This window comes from Choloepus didactylus, chromosome 2 (genome assembly GCF_015220235.1).
Source record: "Choloepus didactylus isolate mChoDid1 chromosome 2, mChoDid1.pri, whole genome shotgun sequence".
In the NCBI taxonomy this organism is placed as follows: Eukaryota; Metazoa; Chordata; class Mammalia; order Pilosa; family Megalonychidae; genus Choloepus; species Choloepus didactylus.
Genome location: NC_051308.1, coordinates 59104550 through 59120944, shown reverse-complemented (window position 1 = coordinate 59120944; position 16395 = coordinate 59104550). Strand labels below are relative to the sequence as shown.

General features: G+C 46.9%; 1 protein-coding gene across 7 annotated transcripts in view; it reads left to right on the top strand.

The window, feature by feature from the left end:
• Positions 1-704: 704 nt before the first annotated feature.
• The window catches only part of NAV1 (neuron navigator 1), a 266333-nt gene continuing 250642 nt past the window's right edge, over positions 705-16395 (top strand). For 4 of the 7 annotated variants that reach the window (XM_037825057.1, XM_037825059.1, XM_037825058.1 and 1 more), the window contains exon 1: positions 707-1147. The gene's annotated coding sequence lies outside the window, so the exon portion shown is untranslated. Of the gene's footprint in view, positions 1148-16395 lie in introns of all 7 variants that reach the window. The other 3 variants (XM_037825056.1, XM_037825055.1, XM_037825060.1) reach the window with 2 other exon arrangements.

The window sequence follows — 16395 nt, the reverse complement described above, 5'->3', positions numbered from 1 at the left end:
ACAGCTACTCCCTTTCTTCCACATAGCCTGCTCCAGAAGTACAGGCCACCTGATTTCCTTTTGCCCCTTCCTGCAGAGCCTGGAAGTCCACAATCAGGAAGCAAGGGTGGGGGTGGAATGCTTGCACTGCAAAGAAGTTGCACTTGGATCTGGCTGAGGTCCTTCTTTCCAGAACTAAGCTTTTCATTCACTCTTTTCAGTTTTTGCCATTTCCCCTCCACTCTTCTTGCCCCTCTTCGCACTTGGCAGAGTCGGGAAGGTGGGGAGAACTCCAGTATTTTATTGATCACCTACTATGTGCCAGGAACTTCCAAGACCCTATCCATCTTCTCTGTACCCCAGGAGCTCTGAGTTCCAGCCCAGAAAGCATGAGCCTTTAGAGGAGTAGAGAGAGCAAGGAAGAGGGTGGCTGGAGTCAAAAGAGGAGTGACAAGGTTGGTGGATCCACTTGTCCCTTTCTGCAGCCGAAGGATGTGTTGAGGGAAGGAGGCCGGGCTGGAAGTGTTGGTGGCGGGTCCCTCGGCAAAGGAAAGGCTCAATTGTGCAAAGGTTTCCTGCCCTGCCAGCTCGCGGCCTCGGCCCCACCACCCAGCAGCCGCGTTTTTTGCGGCCAGGAGCTGGGAAGGTGGGGCGGGAAAGAGAAGGCAGGAAAGGGTTACGGGAATAGCTTTCCAATGACAAAGTCTGGAAGGGACCCATGCCTCCGCCCCTCTGCGGGTTAACCTGGCACAGTGCAAGGGGAGGAAAGAGAGGGTGATCCGAAGCAGAGCCTCCGCGCCACCGCGCCGCGGCCGCCGAGCCCTCCCCTCCCCTCGCCCGCCGCGGAGGCAGCCGGCGTGTGCCTGGGGCAGCGGGTCACCAGGCTCCGCCCCCGGCCGCCCAGCCCCGCGGGACGGCACTTTGTTCAGGATGCCGCTTCCCTCCTCATTGTGGGGCCGGGGCCGGCGGCGGCCCTAGTGCGAGGCCGGAGATCGGAGCGCGCGGGGGACGCCGAGACTCGTGCTAGAGGCGACCGGCCCGGGGAACCCTGGAGAAAGTTTCTTATCCCGAGGACAGGCGCCCGGCACCGGCGCTGCTCCGGGGTATGCGCGACTCTGCGCGGCACCGCGGCGGTGCGGACCCGGAGCCGGGGAGCGCAGGAGCGCGGGTGAGTGGCCCGCGCGCGGTCGTCGCGGGGGCGGGGACCCGGGCAGCGCGCAGCGGCGAAGCCGAGGGTCTGCGGCTTCCGACTTTGCCGGGCTCGGCTAGCAGGTCCTGGCTGGGCAGGGGCCGAGCCCCGGAGGGAAAAGAGCTTGATGCCGGAGGGAGGCTGCGGGCTCGGTTCGGGAGAGACGCTAGGATAACAGCGAGGGGAGAGCAGCTTCCCAGGAAGATGTGTTTTCCAGACGTTCCTGTGGGACTGTGCGTCTGGTCCTGGAGCTGACTCATTAAGGGTTACTCAACTCCAACCCTTCTAGGTCTCAGTTTTCCCTCCTTTGAAATACCTGCAACTTAAGGTGAGTTGAGGTCCTATAATCAGAGACACCAAGTGCTGTGTTTATTACACACACACACACACACACACACACACACACACACACACACACACACACACACACCATACATCTTCTTTCCCTTTCTTTGAAGCATTGAGAACCCTGCTCCCATCCCAGGAGAAGCTAATGGAACCGCGGGGACAGGTGACCTTGCCGGGCTGTTCCAGAAAATGTTCACTGGGTCCCTAGGATGCGCAGGGCAGCCCCCCGCCCCCACCCCGCCAGTCTCCCTGAGGCTATCCTCTCTGGCACTGGTCCCAGAGCAAAGAAAGCGGTCCCAGAGGAGAGAAGAGGAGAGGGAGGGGAAAAGAGAGGATGGGTGAAAACTGACATCTCACCTGGGGGTGCTCGGGAGCTTTGAACCTTGAGATCCCTTCTAATCCTTGGAGCTCATAAACTCTGGTCATATGCTAAAGAACCAACCAAGTCTGCAGAGAGCAGAGAGGGGAGGCAAGGACCTGGAGGATATGAGTGGTGGGGGTGGTGTGACGTCCACCCAGTAGAGAGGGTTCCTTGTCCCCCAGAGCCAAACACGGGAAAATCAGCTGGTGAGTCAATGGGACTTTGTTAGGACAGTCACAGGGCGCAGCTGGCGTGCTGGCTTAAGGGAAGCGCCGGATCCCCCCTTGATAACATGCTGTTTATCTGGCTTCCTGTTTCAATGATTGGGATGTCATTGGCTAGTTCAAACTCAGTGCTGAGAAGCCTGCAGCCACGTTCACGCTGCAAAAGCAGAGAGCTTGCCTGGGTTTTCATCTTGTATGGTATCTGTTTTCCCACTACAAGGGGCTCCCCTGCAACTAGCTTATAAAGGGACCCCGCTTATAAAGGGACCAGGAACTCATACAAAGAAAGCCTCCCCAAGTAGACCAGAGCTGTCACTTCAGAGAAATTGGCTCCCTTCAGGCCAAAGACACAGCCAGGAACTCCTTCAGCCTTGGTGACTCCGGCTTGCTTTTAGTTAAGAGGTCCATGATTTTTTTTTTAACCCTGCTTTGAATTTTGGTTGTTGTCCTTGGGTTTAACTGGGGGAAGGGAATCAGAGGGAACAGCTGTGATGATGGATTTCCTCCCCCAAGAAGAACTTTATAGTGATATGTGCTTTCACCTTTGGTTTCCAAGGGGAAGTTCTCAGTTAGTTTGTAGTTCCGTATCAGGCTGTGTTGCTAACTCCCTCGATGATTAGAGAGCAAATAATTCCTCACCTTTCTGCCCTGGTTTTCACTGCTGTAAAATGGAGCTGGGAGAAAATTGCTGTTTCTGGAGGAGTAGAGAAGGTTTTTGAGATCGTGCTTCAGTGTCTAGGATCTGTTTCCTGAACTTCCTAGGTAAGAGGGCACAGACCTTACCCTGATCTTCTCCAGCAGTTTACCTGAACTCCCTTGGGACAGATCTCACATTCTTTTTTGTGTTTTAGATGTTTGGGTATTTGTGCACATGACTTATCTCCCTGTTAACCCCTTTGGCCAGACACCCTATCTGACCATTTACAATACCTATCACAGAGTAGACATTTTGTAAATGTTTGCTGAACTAATAAAATAGGGGAAAAAATTAAGTAACATAGAGAGGCTTCCCATCTAATTCAAGTACCTGATTTATTCATTCTTTGGGAGTTGAGTTGCCCCCCCCCCCCCAAATGTGGCCCATAGTGGGTTTGATTTGGGAAGAAAAGTTGCAGGTAAAGGGGCAAGATTTAAGCATTTGGACCTTTTCCAGGATCTGGCTTCCTTGGGGAGCCCTAGCCTGGGGAAACTAAAGACAGGAAAGCAGGGAATGCTGTTTTTTTTTTCCCTGACCACTCCAGTCTGCTCCTGAGTCCATGTGAGTCCCGTGTTACATGTGAAGCTTCTGGTATCAGCTCAGCTTTGGTCTAGAAGAAAAAAGCAGCCTAGAATAGAAAAGTCTCCTGTCCATCTTTTAACATTTGTCTCTCTTTTCATCTTTTCGTTTGGGATCAATCTCACTTATCCCTTCTTTTAAGATTCACTGGAACTTAAAGGGTTTGGCCTTTAAGAAAAACTAGAAAGCCAGAGTCAAAAGGATCTGTCCCTTCTCCTGTACCCCTCTTCTTTGCAAACAGGAATCAAGACTACAGAAGGGAGTGGATAGCTCAAAGCCACACAGATGGAACGGTGCAGATTGCCAGCTTAGAACACAGGTCTTCTGGCTTCCAGTCTCAGGTTCATTCCCTTTCAGCAAATCACCTTCTTACACTCAGAATTTTTCTCTCTAGTGTTTCCATCCATAGATCTCAGCCGATATTGCTTAATTGTTAACAAGAGAGGAACAGAAAAATAGCAAGGGGTAAGGAGAAGCATCTCTGCAACGGAACCAACCACCAGCTCTCAGAGTCTCTGGAACATGGAGAACTAAGAAATGTGGCAACTCGTGGCAAACACTTCATGGCCTCTGGTCACAAAGCAATAATTAAAAACACTTTTAGTTCCTTCTTCAACTTAAAAAAAAATGCCCCACCAACTTTTCAAGTGAAAATTATTCTCCTCAGCAAACAGTTTCCTGGGCTTAATCTTTTCCTTCAACCCTCTAGGAAGGCTGACTCAGGCCTGATTTCCTCCAAGGGGCCTGGGATTTTTCTTCTCAGCTTCCTGTGACTCTCGAGATGTGAAGGGAGGCAGGATGGCTGAGACACAGCCACTCTGACCTCCTGCCGGCGAATATGGTTCACCTTCTTACGCACGTCCTGTGCAGTCTACACTATCATCCCCATCAAATCTATTTGCTCTGCTTAGTTTTAATATGAAATGCACTGATATGCATGAAAAATAAAGGTGCTGATGCATGTGCCTCCACCAAGGACCGTTAATAACAAGATGTTTCCACTTCAAAGGACTCTGAGACTGTTTCAGAGCATCTGAAAGCTTTTGTAAATAGAATTTGTTTTCTTAATTCCCTTTTCGGATTGTTCATTGTTGGTGTACAGAAACATTACTGGTTTTTGTGTGTTGTTCTTGTTCCCTGCAACTTTGCTGAATTCCTTTATTGGCTCTAGTAGCTTTCTTAGGGATTCTTTGAATTTTCTATGTATAGGATTGTGTCATCTGCAAGTAGAGACAATCCCTTACAATCTGGATTATTTCTTTTTCTGGCCTAATTGCTCTGGGTAGAACTTCTAGCATATTGTTGAAAAACAGTGATGATAGGGGGCATCCTTGTCTTGTTCCTGATCTTGGGGAAGGTTTTCAGTCTTTCACCATTGAGTATGATGTTCACTCTGGGTTTTTCATAAATGCCCTTTATCATGTTGAGGAAATTGGAAATTCCCTTCTATTCCTAGTTTTCTGTGTTGTTTTTTTCTTTTTTTTAAATCATGAAAGGGTGTTGGATTTTTTTCAAATGCTTTTTCTGTGACAATTGAAATGATCATGTGGGGTTGTTTTTCATTCTGTTAATCTAGTGTATTACGTTGATCAGTTTTCTTACATTGAACCACCCTTGCATTCCTGAGATAAATCGCTCTGAAAACTTCTTAATAACAAGAAAAGTCAGGGCTTTGAGAGGTTAGAGGGTTTCAGGGCCTCATCTGTTGGACCCTGTCTACCTCTAAAGGGAGCCTCCAAGAGGGGTTTTCGATTTGGATTCCAATTCTTCCTGAATTCCAATCTCTCAACAATTCCTCTCGAATCAGAGACGTTAGACTGGCCCAGATGCAGAGATGGACGGATTCCTGTTCATCATGAAACCCAGAAGGCACCAACATCAACCTCAGCATGAGCTTCCTTTCCTTTAGCTCAGTGGTTCTCAATCCTGCCTGTACGTTAGGATCCCTTGGGGAGCTTCATAAACTACTGATTCCTGGGCCCATCCCAAGAGATTCAGCTTCCTTTGATTTTGGGATGGGGCTTCAGTATCTGTAGTCTTTAAAAGCTGCTCTGCTGATTCTGATACATACTTGAGCTGATTTACTTCCTGGAACCCTTGACTGGCCACAGCTTTCAGTGACGCAGTTTCCTCCCCATCTGGACAGTAATACTGACCCACTTTACATCCCTTGCCTGATTTTAAAATCCATTTGTAAATAGAGTAAATGTCAACTTACATAGAATTAAACTTTCAGTGTTGGAAAGAACCTTAGCTGTCATCTGGCCCTCCCTTTTTTTTCCAGATATGTCAGGCCCCTCTAAAACATCCCCAGCAGGGATCATCCAGCTTGGATAGCTCTGTTGCTGGGGAATTCTCAACAACAGTATGTTGAAATCATCTTATTCCATATTTGGAGAGCACTGTCTTTCAGAATTCTTCTTTGTATTAGTCTGTTACATGACTTTCACCTATTGGCAAAAGATACCGAAAGGTTAGTGGGCTTCACCAGAATCCCTCAAATAAAAATGGGGCATATTCCAAATAATCCATGCAGAATAAGTGTAATTGTCTTCAAAATGATAGACTTTTAACATTTGGAAATGATTATCATATGCCTGCCCCATCTTTTCCTCTCTGGTCTCAACAGCCCTATTTCCTTCAGATCTTTGTCCTTGGATATGTCCTCAGGTATTTTCTGGGAAGATGTATGTATGTGGCAAGAACCTGGATGGTGAAATGAGCCAGACTTGGAGTCAAGGTTCAAATCTTGGCTTTGCATGTCAAGTGCTTAGCACATGATGAGGATTTAGCACATATTAGTGGTTGAAATTATAGCTTCCACATTTACCTCATTATTGCTATCTGTGTGATCTTGGGCAGGCCACTGAGCTCTAAGAGACTCAGTTTCTTCCCCTGGAAAAGTGGAATGAAAATGCCATATTCATAGGACAATGTTTCTCAAGTTGCCTTATCTTTAATCATCACCGCCCCCCTCCCTCCTACACCATCTACGGTGATTCCTACTGTCTGGCTAGTTTGGGAAGTGCAGTCAGAGGGTGATTGCATGGATGACATGAGACTATGCAAGAGACCTCTCATGGTCTCTGGGAGGGCAGTGTGTGTGCTCAATAAATCTCACCCTCATCCCATCCCCTCCTCATTGTACTGACAACCCTTAGAGCCAGCTACTGTTTATGTGTGTTGTATCCAGAATGAAAAGCAGCCCCCCATTTATGAGCTTACTGACACAGATCACCCACTGGCAGGTTGCCTCTTAGCCAAGCAGATTTTTTTTAATTCAATTTGTAGATTGCCCCTGAAAACCTGTGAGCTAGTCTGTCTAGAAAGAGAAGGGAATATGAAGGCATAAAGGGATGAATCTGACTGCATCTTTTGCTTTTTTACTGTTTGTTGTTTAGTTGTTTCATTTTGTTTGATGTTATCTGATTTGTTTGTATGTAGACTTCGAACATAACATAGACTAGGCTTTCAAAGAATTATTGCTAAAGTCAATTACCAGTGCCTCTTTTCCCAGTTCATTGGTGCAGATAATTGAGTTGACTGGGAAGGAGTATCTGGATTCCGGGTAGTGCCAAGATGCCTACTCTTCTCTTCCTGTTTTCCTTGTAACAAAGAAGGGACAGCTGTCGAGACACACGGTTAAGGACCCCCGACCAGGACCCAAAGCCTGCGGCTGCCTGCTTTGTCTCATCTGGGGTCATTCTGAACCCTGGTCCTTCCTCCCCAAGACTTTGGGAGGAGGGCTTATCTGCATGGTGCCAACCCCACACCATACATGCTGCCTGTTGGCTCCAGACCTTGTGCTCTCCACTACCTCCATGTCAGCTTTACCAAGAGGCTTTAAGAAGATGTTAGCTTGCCCCCACCTCACTGGGAGGGGCTGCAGAAGCTGCAGCATCAGGGCTTGTACCTAGTTTCCAGGAGAAGGGGAAAGGCTACATGATGGTTCTCTCCAATGTTGGAAGTTTCTCTTTTCTTTCCAAGGTTTTATTTTGAAAAATGCCAAATCAGTAGAGAAGGTAAAAGACTAGTACAATGAATGTCTAGATTCAGTGATGGTTAACATTTTGCTATACTGTCTACGTGCTCTATCTCTACAGATGTTCTCTCTCACTTTCTCTCTCTCTCTCTCTCTTCCACACACACAAATAATAAAACATTTTCCTGAGCCATTTGAAAATAATTGTCAGACATCATGACACTTAACTCCTAAATACTTCAGCGTGTATAACCTAAGAAAAAGGTATTCTCTTATATAACCACAGTACCACAATTACACCCAATAAATTGAATATTGCTCTAATAGAATTATTTAATATACAAGCCATATTCAAACTTCCCAATTCTCCAATTATCTTTAGAGAGCACTGTGCATTTTTCTCAATCTACAGCCTACTCTGGTGGGGCCTGGACTGAAGTTTTCCCTCCTGGAAGGCGGTAAATGAGGTCGTGATATCTTAAACTGGGATAGTGATGCACTGGAGACAAAGCACTTCAATATGTATCATTTTGTTTAACCTTTACAATGATTTAATGAGATAGGACTAGTGTTCTCCCTATTTTACTGGTGAATAAATTAAGGTTCAGAGAGTTATCTAAATTGCCCAAATAATATGCATCATTATTGCTATCCCAAGCTGTGTGTCATGTAATAATTTTGGAAAAGTAACATCATATATTTGTAAAAAGCCTTTTAACTGTCATTTATATTCCTTATCATCTTCACCAGGTGGTGTTAGACAAACTGTGCTATCTCCATTTTACAAACGAGGAAAGTGAAATTGAGACTCTGGGGCTACCATTGAACAGTATTTACATAGTACAATGTAAATGACACGTATGTTTTTTAACATTTGAAATCAACCTTTAAGCCAAGCTCAGTATACTTGGTGTCCTTGCTTGTGGTTGTTGGGCAGGCTTGTGGGGCAATTAAGAACAATAGCATGGCTGACTGAAGGTGAGAGGTAGAGGGGAGGAGGGGAGGGGAGACCCTCAAATACCCTCCTCTTTTATACAGAACCAAGAGGGTCTGTTAAAGTGTTTTAAACAGGCAGCCAAATTTTAACATTAAACGTGCAAAGTAACCAGTTAAAGAACTAAGAGAAAAAGAAAGATAGAAATGAGTTTTGTGTAACTGATTGAAATTCTTCTGTTTTGCAGAGTAATAATAGATATTGTCTAGAAGTGACAAGACAGGGAATAGGGTTAGTAGTATATTACCTGGAGTTATATGGGTAACCACCAAGAGAACTATTAATAGAAAATTATTTGGGCGATTGGATGGGGTTGGGAAGAGGGAGGGATAGGAAACTGTCGCTTGTTATTATAAGCTCTTCGATACAATTTGATGGTAACCACCCATAACAGTAGAGAGAAAAGCAGGCTTCAGATATCCTGGTTTCTAAATACAGAGACAGGAGCAGGACTAAATGATGAGCTGAAACAGAGAGGGCTGTTTTAAGGCCCCAGTGCCCACTGGATACACTTTCCTGGAGAGAGCCCCAGGACACAGCCTACCCAGGAGGCACCCATAACCCATATGAAATACCATTATTTTTGTTATAAAAACTTTGAAGGATTTTTATAATTTTGATTTTAAAAATATTTTACCCATAGGTAGTTCATTTATTATTAATTTAAATGGGCTATTTCTTAGTAACCCTGAACATATGCCAAAATTATTATAACATGAGAAAAATCTTCCCTACAAGTTATTTTCGAGTAGAATGAATTTTTATGAAAACTAAATTCAAATATGAATACAATGGACACAACGTTCTGTTTTATAGATGTTTAATTTAGCCTCAGTTAATTTCAATTTTGCAGTTTTATTTTTGTATTTGGAATCCATAGTGTTTTCTTCCACAGGCCCCTGGAAAGCTATTTGGTCCTGAGCCTTCTGTTCTGGAGACAGGTGGGGTGGGGTGAGTGCAGATGTAGCCCCCGAAGGGATCCGTGGGTGAGTCTTTGAGACCTGGCTTGACGGAAGCCCATGACCCAAATGTTATCCTCCTATCTTGGCCCCTCCTCATGCCTTTACTGCAGAAGTTCCTGGTCTAGTGCGTGGCACTTGCTGAATGCCTTCACGTCCAACATCTCATTCACTCATCCCGGCCATGCTATGAGGTTGACAGGACAAACGTTTTCCTTTTTACCGATGGTGAAACCAGGACGCAGAGAGGCCAAGGAACTTGCCCAAAGCCAGATAGTCTCAAGGACTCAGGTTGAGAACCCAGGTCTTCTGATTCCTGCACTCTATCCTTTCCAGCATTTTCCACGGCCATAGACAGCAGAAGTGGGCAGTCTTTAATGGCCAATGGGATTTAGCCACATATGTCTATGTTATACAAATGCAGCATCACATTGAGTTGTTATTATTAATTTTTCTAGTGCATTTATTTTGACAAGTCCTTAAGATTTGTCTTTCAATGAAAGCTATATTCCTGCTAATTTTCACCTGGTTTGTCAAGGGAATGACGATGAGAATGTTATATTTTGAGTTCTGTTTCTCATTTTCTAATCAGAGTTGAAAATAATCATCATGCATGAATTTAAGCCTGTGATGGGCTGGAGACCCGTTACGACTCCTTTGCTTTTTAGCTGGTCTGGAGCTAATAAACTGGCCCGTCCCAATTTACACACTGCCCTGTGGAATCCAGATTACTCTCTCCCACTTATTACCAATCTCCTAACCGAATGTCATCACAACCATGCTTCTGTTAAGGCCACGTCACACCTCTGAGTCATCTCCCCACTTCCTCTTGCTGAGAGAAATCAGATTCCATTGGGGAGGCCCAAAAACTGACCACAGGGTTGGGGTAGCTGTGGGAAGTGGGTGGGAAGGGCCACAGCTGAGCTGGCCACAGAGACTGTGACACTCCTGCACCCACTTTCAGTCCCAGACAAAGGCCTCTGTGTTCGGGATGGCAGGGCCAGATGCCTGGTGGGGGCTGGCATGCTGATACAGCCTGGAAGAGGCCACCCAGGGCAGAGAAGAGCCCGTAGGGCCACACTCGGCTGGGCTTAGCACACAGACATGCCCAGCCGGGTCCTGGCACATGGCGGGGCTCAGGACACAATCACTGATTGCCTGGAGAATAGGCGGTAGGTTTGTCCTTAAGCTGAGAGGTGGGCAGAAGTACATGTGCTTCCCACTTCTCCTGCCAACAGGGACACCCTCAGTAGTCCTGAATTCCTCTGCCTTGCATATGGGACTCCTGTTTACTTCCTCGGTCTTTCCCTGACATTGGGCTTCTGAGATGTGTGATGTGGTGGAAAATGCACAGGCTTTGGAGTCAGCCTGACTTGTGCTCCTGCAGCTTCTCTGAGCTTCAGTTGTCTCATCTGTAAAATGGGGACAAGAATTGTGAGGATTCTCTTGGAGCCGGTGTTACAAGCTGTCTGGCATAAAGCTAATGTTAGTAACTATCATTATTCTTGACCCGGATGTATCCATCCCTCACCGCACCCCCATGTTGACGTAGTTGGCCCTTTGAGGGTGTGTCTGGGATGGACAAAGTGGCTGAGCAAAGTCAGGGGTGCCTCAGTCAGCTCCCCAGCCCTGCAGGCTATACTTCTGGGTGGATTTATTCTCAAAGGGGTGTTTATAAACCAGACAGAGGAATATGTTTCCCTGTTTGAGGGTTAGACGGAAGGGGTGGGAGGGTTGTCTGTGGTGCCGGCTCTAAGATGTATGGTCCCTCTGGGTCCCATTGGGCTCCGGACTGCGGGCCTCTGGGAAGTGAGGGGGAGCGGAGTGGCCTGGGGCTTTGATTGGCAAAGCCTGCCTATTATCTGGCCGGGCCTGTGTTTCCAGGGCATTATAAATAGCATCAGCTTTGGAAGGAGGAGTTGCAGCTGTGGCCTAGGCAAACTAAATGGGAAGGTGGGAGATTTGAAATGATGGGCTCAAGGCTTGTGGGTCAAAATACAGGCTAGGGCCATCTCGCTGGCAATAGGACACCAGGGAGGGCTCAGCCTAGGTGCCTTTGAGGCGGAAGGCCTGTGTCATAAGCCACAAAGAGCCTGTGCTCGGTGGCCGTTAGGCCAGCTGTCTGCCTTGTTTGCTTCCATTGGCCTAGAGGGGCCTGGGCTGCTGCCAAAACTCAGCCAGGGGAGTGAGCAGAGCTTGAGGAAGATTTCAGTTCTAGAAAGATAAGTAGAAGAAAATGTGGGTGTCTTGCACCTCCAACCCCTAGCTTTGCTGTGTGCCCTAGGGCAGCCTTCCCTTCAGCCAAGAGAGAAAGTGGGAGGAGGGAATCCTTTTCTTTTCTCTTCTTTAATTAATTACTCTATTTTTTTTTTTTGTAAGTTTCTATTGAACTTTAACAGAGGTGTAATTTACAAACAGCAAAATGCCTAGATCTTAACTATCAAGTTTGATGCATTTTTGACAAATGAATACACCTGGCTAAACCACACCCCAATCAAGATATGAAACCTGTTGAGGATTGAATCATGTTCCATGTTCAGGCCCCAACCACGAGGGATGTGGGCTGTGAATCTGATTGTAAATAGGACCTTTGAAGATGTCATTAGTTAAGATGTGGCCCAAACTGAATGCAGGTGGGTCTCAATTCTGTATGACTGAAGTCCTTATAAGCAAAGGAGATTGGACACAGAGTGGAAGCCATGGGGAGCGACCAAAAGTTGAAAGTCAACCGGATCTGGAAGAAAGAAGATACTGCCATGTGCATTGCCATGTGATAGAAAAGCCAAGACCAAGGATCGCTGGTAGCCAGCCCCAGAGGGCCACAGTCTTTGGGGGAGAAAGCATTGCTTTGGGGATCCCTCGATTTTTTGGACCTCTCCTAACCTCAAAACTGTGAGCCAATAAATTCCCATTGCTTAAACCAACCCATTGTATGGCATGTGTTTTAGCAGCTTGGAAACTAAAACAAAACATTTCCATCAACCCACAGAGTTTCCTTTCTGACCTTTTCTAGTCAATGTGCCCCCTCCCAACCACTGTTCCACTGATTTTTATCAACATAGATTAGTTTTACCTCTTCTTGAACTTTGTATACATGGATTCATAGATATGTTCTATTTTGTATCTGACTTCTTTTGCTCAACATGATGTTTTTGAGATTAGTCTATGTTAAATGATGTAGTTGGTTCCTTTTAATTTCTGAATTTCTGAATATATTATAGTTTATTTATGGAGGAAACCCTTTTGATTTCCTTTAATTGCTCTGTCCAAGCACAGATAGAATTCTCAGTTACTAAGCATGGATAGGGTGTCTGCCGGGGGGTGGGGGAGTGTCTGAGAGTGAAGATGAACTGGCAGGTCCTTAGTGTAATCTTTGAAGTTTTCAATGTCACCTTCTTTATTCCTACAGCACTTCTCACTTTGGTGGCTTCATGTAAAAGACCACAGTGCGTTTTCTTTCCCTCATGGACTAGAAGCCACTTCTACCGTCTAGAACTAGGAAGTTCAGATCCTTGTCGAAGCCACTTCTACCCTCTAGAACTAGGAAGTTCAGATCCTTGTCAGAGAGGCTACTGATTTCCCAGAAGATAGAAGTTTTTCCTCTGACCTGAATTGAGTTGGTGTATCTCAGAGTTGGTACATCTCAGTGGGCGGTGATGTCTGGCCTGAGTGTGGGGAAACTGAAGTGTGTGCCTGTAGGGCATGGCAAGACCAAGGGTTTCAGAGCAGGGAAGAGACATGATGAAGTAGTGTACAGTTGAAGTGGCAGTGGTGGTGTCTGCTTTGTTCACCTATGGGAACGCTGCAGCTAGCACAGAACCTGGTAGTCAGCATTTGGTAGAGAGGTGTTGACTGAACTGATGGGTTGGAGGAGGGAGAGTGGGTCCAGTGGACCTACTGTCAAATTCCTGATGTGGAATGTCCGGGCTCGGGCGGCTCTGCTGGGACAGGAAGGGAAGAGTGGGTGTGAGAGATTTTTCACAAAGGAAAACCCAAAAGGACTTCATGACTATTGAACATGGGAGGGACACAATAGAGGGGAGAATTAGAGGCATGCAGTCGTTTTTGGAAGAGCACTGAACCGAGAGTCAAAAGGCCTGAACGTGAGTCCCAGCTGTACTGCTTGTGTGTAGGTAAGTCATTTAACCTCCCATAGTCTTCAAGTCCTCATCTCTCAAATGAGTATAATACCACCTGCTTCACAAGATTCAGTGACTTAATGCATATGAAATCCTTTGTAAAATTGACGTGTTAGGCAAGTATTTTGGGGGACCTGCTTTTAACTTTGCGTGACTTTGTTCAAATTTCTTCCCCTCTCTGGGTTTCGGTTTGCTCATTTACACAATTTGATCTCTAAGATCTCCAGAGTTAAATTCCATGACTCTTTGCCTCTGATGTTGTAAGATTTTGAGTCTGAGGACCTGGGAGAACTATGGGGCCACTAATAGATGTGGGAAGTCAGGAGGGGAACCAGTCTGGGGACCAGAAGATGCTTCCTTCAGGTCCTACCCCTCATTTGGGTTTCCAGCCTCCTTCCTCTGATGGTTACGACCCAGGATAGTCTTCAGCACCCCCATCCCCACCCCCTCGGCCATCACCCCTCACCTCCGTGAGGCCTAGAAGGAGGGAGGCCTGCTCTAAATAGCACACTGGAGTCAAAGGGCCCTCTTCCTGTGCAGGAAACACAGCAGCCTAATGGGGCAGGAAAAAGGTGTTTCCGAAAGAGAGGCCAGAAAGAGGGAGTGGGGAGAGTGGGGACTTGGAGCCAGATGGGTTCCCGGGTGCTGGAGGGGTAGGGTCCTGTGATGGCAGCTGGGGGCTGGGGGTGGTGGTGTGAGATTTAGTGCCAGCTTCTGGGGTTGGCATATGGCTCTGCCTGGGATTTGCAATTCAAGAACCCATGAGAATTATCTGTGAAAAAGGCCCAAAAAGGGGGCTTGGGCTATGAGATTTAGGATTTTAGGTATAGAGAGAGGATTGAATGTGCCACATTCATTAATTCACTGACCTATTCATCCATTCACTAAATGTTTGCTATAGCTTAGGACTGTGCTAGGTGCTGAGGACAAGTGGTATAAGGCTCATTTATTAAAATGTTATCTGGTAAGTAAGTCAACTGATTACACCCCAGTTGTGATAAGTGCTACAGAGAAAAGCTTAGCACAGTGGGAGGACAGAGGAAGGAGTTGGAGGGGGCAGGAAAGGCTTCCTGGCAGGTGAGTGCCATATAGCTTGCAGGAATTGTCAGGCAAAGAGTGGGTGTGAAGGCGGAGGTGTGGGGAAGGCCTTACAGGCAGGGGTCAGAAATACCAGGACTCTTCACCTCTGCTCTCCTAGCCCCATCCTTTGTCCCACCTGGGCCTCCAGCACGGTTTTAAGGAGCAGCCCTTATGCCCTCCACGGAGACCCTGGGCAAATCCCTGGGGCCTCTTTCCGGAGAATTGCACCTCTCCTGACCAGCAGAGAGCATCGTTTTTCCAGCTCCTCTATTGAAAACATGTTAGGATCTCAAGGGCCATCTGATTGAAAAGCCCTAGAAAATCATTAGTCTTCCCCTTTAAAAACAGATGCTCAATTCTGCTGCGGTTTCTGCAGTGGCGCATGTCATAGGCAGAAGCTCAGACCAGCAGACTTATCCCCAGGCTAGGGAACGATGGTGAGTCAGCCAGGAGCCCTGACTCCCGGTTCCCCGGCCCCCACGATCCTGCCAGACCACAGGGCCCCTCCTTTTTGGCTGGCAGGGGCTGAGAAGAGAAAGGGTTGCAGTTCCTGTTAGGAAACCCCAGAGAAATCTGCTTTGGTGTCCAGTTGAGATGCCTTTACGTTCCCACGCCACCAACAGTGATGTTGAAATTCTACATTTCAACCCCAATCATCCAGCCAGGGTGGGCTGTGATTAACTCTGAGGAGCCTGGGCAGATTTCAGCCTCTGTAATCTGTTTGCAAAAAAGTGCATAATGATTTTGGAAGAAAGACCAAAGTTTGGGGTCTGTGCTTGAGCAGCATTCCTCAGCCCGGCCCACAGAACAGTGACCAAACATGTGCCCGAACACATATGTGCAATGACTTATGAGGCCTCCGCGAAGGCTTGATTCCAGGACATTTACTCTCCATAGAGACATCACTTCAAAGCTGTACCGTGGCCCCAGAGGTCAATCCCAGGGCCAGCTAAGGCCAGAAATCACCTGGCCACCCCCAGATGCTCAAATACAACCTCGAAACAAGCACCTTTCTACTGGTATTCAAATACTAGAGAGTATTTCTTGATCTTTCCAGTTCTCCACTGGGTAAACTGAGGACCAGCTCACCCACAGCTGCTCAGACTTGACATAATAGGTAATTAAAGCCCTGGAGTGGCTGACTGGGATCCAGCCCCTTTACTGTGATAATGCTGAAAAATGTCAGATGTGGTTTTTGTTCCAGTAGGAGCTGAAGGGATGAAGACAAGCAGGGAGGCTGCATTTATATGTAGTCTCTTGGGTTTAAGAAGGAGAATGACAAGTCTCCTCAGAGACCTTGGAAAGGAAGCTGTCTGTGTCCTGGGCAGGGTCTAAGCCCTGTGTGAGGGCCTTGGAAGGGAAAGACGGAGGAGGCCTGGCCCTTCCAGAAAACAGTGATAAGAGTAAGGATGAGACAGAACTGGGTTCCTATCCTTGTGCCACTTCCTAGCTGTGTGGCTGTGTGCATATTTTTTATCCCCTCAGTGCTTCAAGGCCTTCATCTGTAAAATGGGGATAATTTAACCTGGCTCATTGTACTCGTGTGAAGACTGAATGAGAAAACGCATGTTACACAGTGTCATGGTGCTGGGTGTATGGAAAGTGGCTTTGTCCAACAAACGGTAGCTCTTGGGCAAGTCAGTTAACTGTGTAGAGTCTGAGCTTCCTCTCTGCAAATTAGGGGTTATTTATGGTCCCTACAGCTTATGCTGGCTGAGAGGCTGTCGTGAGACCCTGGTTGTAAATTGCCCAGCATGAAATAGGTTCCCAATACATGTTGTCTTTTGTCCATTGTTTCTTGCCCTTTGGAAGCCCCCTGTCCAGTTGGAGAGACTGGACACATACTCTTGGAGGATCTGACCGT